This window comes from Vicugna pacos, chromosome 19, assembly GCF_048564905.1.
Source record: "Vicugna pacos chromosome 19, VicPac4, whole genome shotgun sequence".
NCBI lineage: Eukaryota > Metazoa > Chordata > Mammalia > Artiodactyla > Camelidae > Vicugna > Vicugna pacos.
The window spans coordinates 22074876-22087623 of record NC_133005.1 but is presented as its reverse complement, the minus strand read 5'-3'; the positions used below and the strand labels follow the sequence as shown (position 1 = coordinate 22087623).

Sequence of the window (12748 nt, the reverse complement as noted above, 5' to 3'; positions counted from 1 at the left end):
TCAGTTTCTTCCTAGTTGGGGAGGAGAGTGGTGGTATTCTGAGCATATATTGAGATAACAGATGTAAAGTGCTGCGCAGCGTAGTGACTGAGAGTCCTCTCTGTGCCCAGTGTGGGCCTTGCTTCTAAAGAAATGCCACCTCACTGAATCTATGCAATAGCTATAGGTGAGCTGTTATTCTGTCATTTTGCAGATGGGCAAACAGAAGCTCAAAAAGGTAGGTGACTTGTCTAAGGTCATCCAATCTGGAACCAAACCCAAGAAGTCTGTTCATCTCCAAAGGCCGTGGAAGCCTCAAGGCCTCTCGACCCTACATCTATCAGGTCTGTAAGGTTTGAGAATTCCCAACTCCATGAGTACCAGGTGGCCAGGACAGGGCAGACAGTCTGGTTTCATGATTTATCTCACTCCTGCCCAATTGTTTGCCAAAGGGAGGGGTTGTGGGGGGAGCTGGTGGCTAGGAGCCTGGGCTGCCTAGTCACGGGGTGGGCTTGTCTGACCGCCAGCCAATCCGGGCTGCCGGAGCTGGCGTTGGAAAGGCCTGGCCCCATCTTGCCGGGACACTCTATCTTTGTCCCAGGGCACAAAAGAGGCCTTGTCTTGGCCCGGCAGTGCTTACTCCACAAGCTCCCGACTGCCCCAGCCCCTCTGCCTCGAGAAAGGCCCACTTTGTCGAGTCAAAAGACTAACTTGTTTCTTTTTCATCAAAACGTGTTGACTGACCTGGTTGATTTATCTTGGGAAAGTGGTGGGTGAGGGAGGGGAATGAGGTGATACAGACCAGCACAACCCAGAAGGCCGTGGAGTCCAGCCTGACTTGGGGGTGGGCACTTAGCCCTGACCTGAGACAGAAGGGTAGCTGCACACTGAATGTGCTCTCAGGGAGTTAGGATAATCCCCCAACCTCACTAGTGGATTCCACTATTAGCTATTCATTTCTTTGGCTTCAACCATTGAAGGTAGCTAAAAATAAAACTTCATTTGTATGAGAGTGCTCTGTTATCACACCTGGGTGTAAATTAATTTTCTTGAGGATAGGTATGAGTCAGTAGCAACAAAAAGCAAGCTGCAGAAAGGAGGCCACTAGGAGCCCAGAAGAAAAGTAAGAGGGTAACTACTCACAGAAAAAATGGGATAAAATCAGTGAAGAAACATAAGTAAACTTTTTCTTTGGTAATTCTTCCCCGAGATCAGCCCTCTCCCTCCACATCTACCAACTCCATCGTTCAGTCTTTTCATTCATTCATTGATTCATTCATTCATCCATTCAAGAAATGTTTGTTGAGCACCTACTCTGTGCCAGAGCTTCTTTCAAGCACTGGGGCTGCAGTGGAGAATAAAATCCCTCCCTTCAGGAAGCATCCACTGTGGGGGACTACAATCAATAGACAAGTAAGCAAATGACAACGCGATCACTGTGATAGCTCTGTGAGCTATGAGGATGAGACAAGGTGGCTAGGGAGTTGGGGTGGGGTGGGGGTGGGCAAGCTGCTTGGGCCAGGCTCCTTGAGGAGGGGGTGTTTGCACTGAGATGGGAAGGATGGGAAGAACTGGCTATGGAGATGCTGGGGGACAAGTGTTCCTTTCAGAGGGAACAGCACATAGGAAGGCTCCGAGGTGGGACTGACCTGGGACCTTCCAGATACACTGAGGAGGCCAACATGATTAGAACCAAGTGCCTGAGGGGGTAAGAGCGAGAATCCAGAGGGACAGGGCCAGACCCACAGAGCTTGAGGGCTCTTAGTTATGCCCTTGGATTTTTATTTTGAGTAAGATGGGAAACTATAAGAGTGCGCAAGGGGGTAACATGATCTAATTTTTATTTTTATTAAAGCACCCCTTGGTTGGCTGGAGGCTGCAGCAGCCATCCAGGTGGGAGCTACCCATGGCTGGGCCCATGGGGATGACAGTGGTGGGGAGAGTGGGCAGAATGGAGATCTGTTTTTTTAGAGCTGGGACACACAGTCTGAATGAATGAGTGAGTGAAAGAATAAACACTTGAGGTGGGCACTAGGACATGCAGGCTCTAGTTCCTATTCTGCCACTGAGTTTCAGTGTGACTTGGGGCAAATCCTTTCCCCTCTTGGGCCTCGGTTTCCCCATCTCTGAAGTAAGGCCCAAGGAGGCTGGGACAGCTGACGCCAAGGCCTTCTGCCACAGGGACAGCCAGCCTTGGGTTCCTGAGCCCCTGGCGCTATCAGGGGCAGGGACTGCTCTCACTAGTTACTAATCCAGTCAGGCCTTGCTGGCCCCAGGGCAGCTGTGGAAACCCGGTGCTGATGTGGTGACTCACACTTATCCCTCTGCTGTCAGCAGAAACTGGGACAGCCAGGGGCCTGAGAGTCGTCCGCAGGCTCGGAAAGGCTGGCAGGATGCCACTGTGCAGCTGGAGGAGGGAGCAGGCTGCCAGCACTGGGCTTCCCGAGCCCCTATGGGGACTGATGTTCTGGCCACTACAACCACTATGTCTTCCCATCCGGCCCAAGCGTGGCATCAGGGCTCTGCCCAACCTCCATGGGCTAATAGGAGGCACTGACAGGAGAACCTGCCATGTGCCCACTTAATCCCCTTTCCTGGTGCCATAGGCATTATTGCCCCCGTTTAATTGATGAGGAAACTGAGGCCCAGAAAGTCGTGGGTGGCCAAGTCAGGAGTTGTACTAGATTTGACTAATTTCTCGCGTTGTTGCTTTGCTCTACCTCCTAAGTATGGAAATAACAGGAGTGAGAGAACGAAAGAGAAGCTAAATATATTTTAATAAATATAGAAAGTAAAGTCTCACCTCATGTTTAACTGGGGCTGAGGACTTTTCAGACAAAAGCTCCTTCTTTTTACAGCCTGAAGTACTTCCTTTTTCCAGTGGTGATAAGCCTCTTGACCAATGTTCACAACTCTTCTGCTGCTCATTTTTTCATTTGTACTTTCTGCAAGTATTTATTGAGAGCCAAGGGCTCCTATGAGGCTCTGAGGAGCGGGGTCACAATAATGAACAAAAAGTGACTTAGTGCCTGCACTCACTGGCTTATAAAGTAAAGAGGGTGAGACAGATATTAACAAAAAATTATTAAGACTCTACAGTCATTTTCTAATTGTGGCTTTGAGTAAGTTACTTCCTTCTCTGAGTTTCAGTTTCCTCCTTGTAAAAGGGGAGAGTGTCTCCCTCCGAGAGGCTGCTTTAAGGATCAGATTAGCTATTCCCTGTCCCACAATACGTGCTCATTAAATATTAGGTGTTGCTTTTATCATTTGCTGTGAGTAACATAACTCCAACAGCCTACCAGTTGATGACTGTGTTAGCATGGTCCACAGAGAAGCAGATGTCGAGATTGGATTCGACAGGCAAGAGATTTTGAGAGAGGGAGCAGGAGAAGGCAGTCTTCAGAGCCGTAATGATGCAGGTCTGACCCTCAGGGATGAAGAGGAGGAGGAAGAGATAAGGCAGGAAGGAAGAGTCTCAGACTGCAGCACAATCCCAAGAAAGGTTCAGCCATGCCGATGGGGAGTCCTTGAGCCAAAGTCATTATTGCAGGGTTTCTGCATCTCTGCAGGATGGCCTGCTTCAGTAGCCCACCACATGCAGTCTATTGGCTGAGAGCAGCCCACAGGAAGTGAGGGCTCCACCTGAACAAGGTAGTGTGTCCCCAGGGGCAGCAGCTGGGGCTGTCAATCAAACACACCCCCTGCAGCAGCGGATCTGACTGGTGCATTTTCATGGCTGCTACAGAAACCGGGTTTGGCCCTGGCACCACAGAGTCCCCACATCCTGCACTGGCCCATCAGAACGAGTTAGTGCAGTGTGCTGTGCCCTCACGGTGACAACTTCACTGGCCAGGGGAACTTCGGGGAGGCTGCTTGGCCACTGTCAAGAGACACACACCCTGGACAAGTTTTAGATTGTGCAAGGTGCAAGGTAGGATGGGAACCAGACCAAACGGGGGCCCGTTTGGAGCAAACACTGCTGACTCTGGGAAGGGGAAGCTGCCACTACTCTTGCAAAAGTCAAGTGAATCCAAAAATATACCAAGGAGACAGCTGCTGAGAGCCCTTGCTGTTCAGAGGAAATGAACTCTGGGGGGAGGCGGGGGCCACCACCTCCACGGAGGAAAGGTTGCTGGGGTGCTTCGATCTCACCCAAGTGGAAGGGACTTGAGTTTCCAGGAAAAGTTCCCTGCTCAGTGTGCGAAGGGACCTTTTCATTCATCAGGTCTAATCTTCTCATGACACATATGGTGAAATTGTGACCCAAATGGGGACAAGAGTTGCACAAAGAGTTACAAGCTGCTGAACTGAGTCTTGGCCCAGCTCGCTGACTCCCAGAGCAGGGCTTAGTCGTCTACGGCCAGCCCTGCAGATGTGGGAGGGGGAGGTGCCCAAAGAGGGGACAGGGTGACATCCAGAAAAGGATGTGGAGACTGAGCAGGGAGGCTAAGGTTCAGAGACGGGGTGAGGGCTTCAAAAGGGGGTGGAGAGTCAGAGGGGAGTGGGGCTCAGAAGACAGGAGCCCTGATGGAGGGACACACATCCAGGGGCTGGGGTCGGGCTCTGGGGACACACAGGGGTCCCAGGCCTCCTGGCAGCAGCCTCCTTTCCCCTCCGGGGGTGGCGCACCTCACACCGTTCTCTGGGGCACCTGCGCTGCCACCAGGGAAGGACTGACACTCTCAGGCATTAGTCAGCTCGTGGTGGTTAAAAAAAGAAGCCTCGTGGCACTTGTGAGGAACACATTTCCCAGCTTCAGGCGCCAAGGGGCTGCCGCCTCCCCTGCACCAGCAGTTGCTGCCACCACTGGGCTGGTGAGGGATTGGGCACAAAGGAGGAGGGGCCTGGAAAGGGCAGGGGCCCCCACTCCCAGGAGGCCTTCCTCCCCACACTGCAGCTTTGAAATAATACCAAGGCCACAAACCATTAGCAGTAGTGTTTGTGACATCATCACTCTTGCCCCTGGCCCAGGTACACAGGGAGGGCTGTGGATAGATGCCCCACCTCCTGGGCACGAGAGGTCATGGTGAGCATAGGGCTGGCCAGGAGGGTAGCCCGTGTGTGGTTAAGAGCTGCATGGGACCTCAGAGATCCCCCGCTTCAACCCCCACCTCCCACTTCACAGAGAGGAGAGCTGAGGCTCTTGGGGGGCAGGGATAGTCCAATATCACATGGTAAGTTGTCAGGGTCTCCTGTCCTCAGGCCAGGGGTAATGTCAGCAAGATCTCTGGTACTTAAGAACCTGCCCACCCCCCAGCAAAAGCATGGAGAGCGATGGGTACCCTCCATCAGCACTGACTCTGCCAGTGCGCGTCTTCAGCAATTCTAGGAGGCAGGTGGTGCTCTGAATCCCATATTTCACAGGAGGAAGTTTAAGTGAGGTGCCAAACGCCTGGAGCTGGAAACTGGTAAAACCAGGACTTCAACCCAGGCAGGAAGATTCCAGGGCCCATGCAGGTAACCTCCAGGCACCTGCCTCTTGTAAAACAGGCCAAGACAAAACTCAGCTCATAAGAACTACTGTTTACTCGACGCTGCCATTCGTTGGCTTTACAGCGGAAGGTGCTGTGCTCAGTGCCCTACACAGACGCATTCATTCACTCACCCGATACACACTGAGCATCAACCGTACATCAGACATCGGCATACAGCTGGCAGAAGAGGGGCAGGATGCCTGCCCTCTTAGAGCTGATGTTCTAATCTTCACATGAGGGAGGTATTTTTATCCCCATTTTGGATGAGGCACAGAGAAGTGGTGTCACTTGTCCAAGGTCACCCAGCAAGGAATAGCGAAACCCACACTTGAGCCTGGGCCTGGCTGAGGCCTCATCCCCTGCTTTGGGGGATCTTTTGCCAGCAATATCCCCAGAATGGGCTGAACCAGACATGGCTGCTCTGGTGTCCATCCAGGGCTCAGACCCACCCAGAGCCCCTGAACGTGCCATCCCACGCAGCCTTCGCCTCAGTTCCCAACTGGCAGATGCACTAAGGACCCCGCCCTTTTCAAACTGTTGTGGGATTTCTTCCTCCCTTCCTCTCTCCCTTCTTTCCTAAAACTAATTACAGTGCCTCCTGACATTGTACAGACATCACAGTTTATGAAACCCCTCCTCCTCTTCTGGAGGTTATTTTTTGCTCAGTTGTGCAGAAGAGAAAACCCAGGGGACTCAGAGAGATGAAGTGAGTCACCCAAGGTAGTGACCAGATCAGAATTCCAGCCCTGACATGTGTGCTTCAAAGTGGTCCCAGCCAGGGTCCTGGCAGGGTCCTGGCAGGAGCAGATGGCCCCATCCAGCTGGGTCATCATTTGATGCTGGTTTCACAAAGGGATGATTTACAAGGGGATGGGCAGCATATAGGAACCCAGGAAGGATAAGGCGGTACCCCAGGTTGGTGTAAATGATCTCTTATCAACCAAAAGCGTGAGAGGAGAGAGAATCTGCAGACGTGGCCTTCAGGTGGGGGACACAGTCCATCTGAGATGACCCTGCAGGGAGTGAACTGGGGAATAAATACCCCGACCTCCCCTTCCTCCCTCCCGTGTCCTGTCAGTGTGCCCCATGGGCCAAGTCCAAGAGGCCAAAGGACAAGGGAGGCCATTGACGTGGTTCCTGAGGGCCAACCTCCCAGGACAGAGAGAAGGGAGCAAGTGGGAGGAGGACCCGGCAGGGAAACCACAAGATCTCCAGGCAACGTCAAATGTGCTTCCCTTGTTACCGCCCTGCCCTTGGGCAGGCACTGTAGGCTCCATGGCCTATACCAGCAAGGCCACCATGAACGTGGAATAGTCAGTATGGCAAGGTCACGATGCAGAAACACACAAGCCCCAGTTCTCAAGGCTTCAAACAGTGGAAAACTTTCAGCTTGCGAGCCGGTCACTTGTTTTAGTAAATGAAGTTTCATCAGAACATAGCCACACTCGTTGACTCATTGTGCTTTCTGCTTCCTCGCAGAGTTGAGCGGCTGCAACAAGCCTAAAGTATTCATTTTCTGGCCAAGAAAGTTTGCCAACCTCTGTCTTAAAAAATAAAACAAAACAAAACGAAACGGAAAACAAACGTTTGTTTCTTACTCATGTTACACGTCCATCTCCAGCTGGCAGGGCCTCTGCTCCACATTGTCCTAGTCAGGCACCCAAGCTGGCAAGCCCTCGGGTCCAGAGCCCACCTGTCTCCCTGGCGGGGGGTGGAGGGAGCCAATGCTCAGCAGCTCTTCAGGCTTCATGAGGAAGAGACGTGCCTCACTTCTGCTCAGAGATCTTTCATTAAATCAAGTCCCACGGCTGCGCCTAACTTCAAAGGGCAGGAAAGCACAACCCTTCCACGTGCTCACAACGAGGAGAACAGGAAACAGATGGCAGACAGCGCCCCGACAACCACAGCCCGCGAACACGGCAAATGGGGTGAAACAAGGGGATGAGGATGCCATGTTTTACAGTGAACCTCACCAGACTTCCTACTGGGCGCAGAGCTCTGCTCAGCCAGGCAGGATCAAGCGGGGGCAGGGAGAAACTGGAGCCAACAGACGTGGCCACCCAGCCTCGCTCCCCAGCTTAATTCTGGTATATATGGAAACAGAGGCAGAAAGTTCTCAACACCCTTGAGACCAGAAGGGCCCTGGGTCCTTTCCTTAGGACTCAGCCTTGAATATGTGTATATGGAGGGCAGGGAGTGAGGGATGGTCTTGAACCTAAACTTCTAGGGGCTTCTTTCTCTCCCCATCAGGAACCAGAAGTGCCTGGCCAAGGACCCAAGAGATCCTGACTCAGTTGCTGGCTCTATGACAAGTGACCCAGTGGTGTGGAGTCGGCCAGTCACTTTCCCTGTCCCAGCCTCTATTTTCTCAGCTGTAACAGTCACGTCACCCTGTGGTTCTCAAAGCGAGGTCCTGGGAACTGCAGCATCGCCAGGGACCAATTAGAAATGCAAAGTCTCACCATTGCCACTACCCCCACCCCCGCCAGCCCCAACCACTGAATAGAAACTCTGGCGGTGGGGCCCAGCATTCTGGGTTTTAACAAGTCTCTCAGGTGACTCTGAGGCTCGCTCAAGTGTAAGAGCTGTGGGTATGAAGTGAGGCTTAAATGAACTGAGATGTGCGAAGCCCAAGAACAAACCTGCTTTCCCGGCAGCTTCTCCACCTCCGTAAATGACAACTCCATTCTCGCTCCAGACAAAAAGCCTGCAGTCATCCTGGATCAGGCTTTTCCCACCCCAAGCTTGTGGCTGAACCTTTAAAATATATCCAAAGGTGCCCCCCTCCACATCGTCTCCTCCACTCCTGCCGCCCCAGCCTCCATCCTCTGACACTCGCAGTAACTTTCTAGCCCATATTCCTGCCCTTGCTCCCTGCGGTACCTCCTCACCCCAGCAGCCAGAAGCATCTCTGAAAAATGAAATCAGATTATTCCACTCCTCTGCTCAGAATCTGCAATGATTCCAGTCTCACTCAGAAGAAAATCCTACGGGCCCTGCTAGGGCTGACACCCACTGACCCCTCTACCTCCTCCCCGCCAGCCCCCTTCCCTCACCTGCTGTGCTCCAGCCGCGAGGACCTGCTCTCTGTTCCTCCAATGTGCCAGACACGCTCCCACCTCGGGGCCTTGGCTCCGGCTGGTTCCTCTGCCACAAATCCTTCCCTGGATATCCCCACATGCCCTCACCTCCTTCGGATCACCATTCAAATGTCACCACCTCGGAGAAGCCTTCTCTGACCCACCATGATGCGCGGTCCCCACCTCCTGCTTTGTTTCTCTCCACAGCACTTATCAGCTCCTGACACGCATCTCTGTTGTTTCTTCTGTTTATTGTCTGCCTCTCCCCACTCAGACACGAGGTCCGTGAGGCCAGGGACTGCTGTTTTGTTCCTTGCTACATCCCCAGTGCCTGCCCAGAATAGGCCCTTAATAAACATTTGTTGGGTGAATGAATGAATAAATAATAAATTAAAAAAAACAACAACAAATAGGTAAATGCTGGTGCCCCTCCCTGCCTGCTCCTAGTGTCAATGACTTTGCCCAGGGCCCTGGCTGCATCCAGCACAAGGCTGCCCCACGGGCCCTGCCAAGAGTTACATCACAGAAAGAGCCCAGCATTAAGAGCTGGGGCTTCTGTGTACCCACCGCTCTAGAACCAGCAGGTCTGGGTTCACGTCTCTGCTCTCCAACTGTCCAGCCCTGTCACCTGGGGCAAGTCACTTCCTCTCTCTGATCCTCAATTTTCTCATCTCTAAAATGGGAACATGTTGATAATGTGTGCCTTATACCTTATCAGACTGCTGCAAGGACTCAGTAAGGGGCATGTGAAGGGCGCTGCACTCGAGACACAGAAATTGCTATTATTTTGCTTTCTTCTAATCGAATACCCCATGGCCTGGGGTATTTGAGCAGCAGGGGGTTTATTCAGAGAATAACTGGCTTTGGGGAAAGGGGGCCTGGGCTTGCGTCCTAGCAGCCGCCATCTTGCTAGGCAACTTTGCACAAGTCAGGAGGCCTCTCTGGGCCTCCCTTTCTCCATCTGAGCAACGGGAGTAGGAGGTGTTGAAGAAGGTGGTCTCCGTGGTCCTTGCAGCTTTCCTCCCCAAGTCCTTCTGGAGAACCAGGCCCGAAGTCTGGGCTCACGAAGCCCTCTGTGAGGTCCCTGGGCTGAGCGGGCTGGCTCGTCCCCATTCTGTCTTCTCCCACCACACAGGCTCCTTGTGGGGGCCCCTGGCAGGGAGGAGAGGCAGTCCTGGGTGGTGACAGGGTTGTGGCTGAGAGAACCAGAGCTCCAGATCCAAACTGGAACTCTGCCTCCCACAGCCGTGCGACTTGGGGTGAGTCACTTAACCTCTTGTGCCTTGGTGTCCTCATCTGTAAAATGGGAATAATTATAACTTGTGAGGATGAAATAAATTGCTATGTGCAAAGTATTTAAACAAGTGCTTTTGGCAGAAAATAACCACTATTATTACTATTAGCTGTTATTTTTACTGACAGCTGCAGCCAGTATTTGGACCAGGACCAAGCTGAGTGTTTCATAAACTTTGATTTGATTCTCAAAAATATCCTGTGACATTTTGGTCTCCATTTTAGAGGTGAAGAAGTTTGGCTTGGAGACTTAAGCCTCTTGCCCAAGGTCACATAGCTTGCAGATGGAGCTGAGTTTGAACCCAGTGCTCCCTCAAGCTAGCCGCTCGTCATGCTGTTTCCATTAGCTTTGTTTTACTGATGGGAAACTGAGGCTCAGGGAACTCAATCCGGGCTCGAGTCCTGCTGGGCCTTTCACCAGGGCCTGCCTGAATCCAGGTACCTGGAGGCAGTACTATGGGGCTGTTTTACTCCATTTCATGGAGGAAAAAACTGAGGCTTAGGAGACGACGGAGCTCTCCTAGGTCACTCAACGTGGAGGCAGAGACAGGACCCAGGTCTGGCTGCCCACTAGGTGGATGGCGAGGTCTCTGAGGAAAGAGGCCCCAGCGCCTACTCCTCAGCTCTCTCAGCCCTGCAGCCCGCACTCCTCCTCCCATCCCTCTGCTTTATGACCTGTTTTATGAGCCCGGCCTGGCGGCTTCCACGTTGCCATGGGAACCAGCTCGTTGCAGGCTCCTGGCAGCCTGATCTGAGATTGGTAATTTTAAGTCAGGAGCCAATCCTGGGGTGGGGGTGGGGAGTGGGAGGCCCAAGGGTCAATGTCTATGGGACCTCAGGGATGCCTGCCGCTCTACCCTGCTCCAGCTCCCAGGTGCCAATGAGCTCAGGGACCTCACAGCTGAGAGATCATAGGGCCGTTAGCATCCTGGAGGGGATTGAGGCTGGCTGGAAAGTGAGATGGGCCAACAAGTGGGGTCATGGGAAGCCGATAGAGCTAGAGGGGTGGACACATATGCTTGGGGACACACAGAGACACAAGGACAGACAACAAAAAGGTCCTCACAATCGTATACATGACTCAGACACACACACACAGACAGAGTTATGTACACAGCAGCCACAGGGTCTATGTACCTATGTACACAGACACACAGAAGTCCAGAGAGGTGCTCCAGTGCCCAGACACATAGACGTCCAGAGACACACACAGAGGACACCCAGGGACACAAGCAGACATGCACACACACACACAGACACACACATAACCAGCTGTGTGAGCCAGGCACATTGGCCAACCTCTCTAAGACTCAGTCTGGTAATCTGTCAAATGAGTATCATAATTGCAGGGGGACTCAAACAGATGTTTGTACACCGTGTTCAGAGCGGCATTATTCATGACAGCCAAGATGTGGAAACAGCTCGAGTGTCCATCGACAGATAAATGGATAAACAGTGTGTGGCATAAACATACGATGGAGTACTATTCAGCCTGAAAAAGGAAGGAAATCCTGTCACAGGCTACAACACGGATGGACCTTGAAGATGTTATGCTGAGTGGAATAAGCCAGTCTCAGAAAGACAAATACTGCGTGATTCCATTTATATGAGGTACCCAGAGTAGTCAGATCCATAGCGACAGAAAGTGGAATGTTGGTTGCCAGGGGTGGGGGGAGGGGAGCGTGGGGAAGAATTGTTTAATGGGGACAGGGTTTCAGGTTTTCAAGATGAAAAGTGTTCAGGAGATGGATGGTGACGATGGTTGCACAACAATGCAAATGTACTTAAAGCCACCGAACTGCACACCTAAAAATGGTTAAAATGGTCAATTTTATTTTATATATATATTTTACCATTATAAAACAATTTTCTGGCGCACGCACACACACACACACACAGACACCACCACTACCACTAGATAAAGCCTCTGCTCAACACCTTTTCGCAGCTCCCACCACACATCCAGCTTCCCGCAGCCCCACATGCTCTGCACCGCCGGCCTCTCTGACCAGCCTCCTCCCCAGCCCCTCGCTCATCTGCTCCGGCCCCACTGGCCTCCTTGCTCTTTTTCCAACCCACTAATTTCATGCCAGCCTTAGGGCCTTGGCACCTGCTGTCCCTTCTGCCGGGAAGGCTCTACCCCAGACATCTACAGGGCCTGTCCCTCCTCCCCCTCCAGCTCTCAGGTCCAATGTCACCTCCTCAGAGGTGCCCCCTGACCACCTGGACTCACAGCCCCCAACTCCTGACATCTTTTACCCCTTTACCTGAATCTATGTCTCTTCACAGCATCCATCACCACCCGAAATAACACATTATGCTTATCCGCTGTCTACTCAATTAGAATTTCCACTCCCGAGGACAATGGCCTTAGAACAATACTTGGCACATAGTAGGTGCTCAGTAAACAGTTGTTGCCTGAATGGAAGATGATTCCATCGATGCACAATGTTTGTTTATGACATACATGTTTTGTTATGCCAGTGCAGATGTAACCATATAGGAAAGACCCAGAAGGATGCCCACAGGCCTACAGCGGTGAAGCAAGAAGGAGAGAGGGCAGAGGGGCTGCAGGCAGTGTGTGGCCAAGGACCTTTCGTTGTTCACTCCATGCACCGAGGTGTTGCCTGAGACTGACTGACAGTGGAGAACGTGGTCACGTGGTACTTATGTACTTGTTAAAAAGAGCTCTGAGATAGCGACGCTCTGTCCCATGTAGTAACTGTCCAAGTGTGATGTGCTCACGCCATGTCCCAGTAAGCCCTCGGGTTGTTATGTTACCCCCGTTTCACAGCGAATCCCATTCTCTGTTCCCCAGAGGGTCCCAGTGCTCCTGCTACACGCCAGGCACTGTTCTGGGCTCAGAGATGCCAGAGTGAAGAGACAATTCTCTCTTCACGGAGCTTATACTTTTGTGGGGAA

General features: G+C 52.2%; 2 long non-coding RNA genes across 2 annotated transcripts; both read left to right on the top strand.

The window, feature by feature from the left end:
* Positions 1-4996: 4996 nt before the first annotated feature.
* LOC140687261 (uncharacterized) lies at positions 4997-7026 on the top strand. The gene is made up of 2 exons (XR_012061446.1): positions 4997-5153; positions 6933-7026. It is a non-coding gene; the product is annotated as an uncharacterized lncRNA (long non-coding RNA).
* A 3588-nt stretch (positions 7027-10614) lies between these two features.
* Positions 10615-12528, top strand: LOC140687260 (uncharacterized). Its single transcript, XR_012061445.1, has 3 exons — positions 10615-10700; positions 11176-11437; positions 12311-12528. It is a non-coding gene; the product is annotated as an uncharacterized lncRNA (long non-coding RNA).
* Positions 12529-12748: the final 220 nt, after the last annotated feature.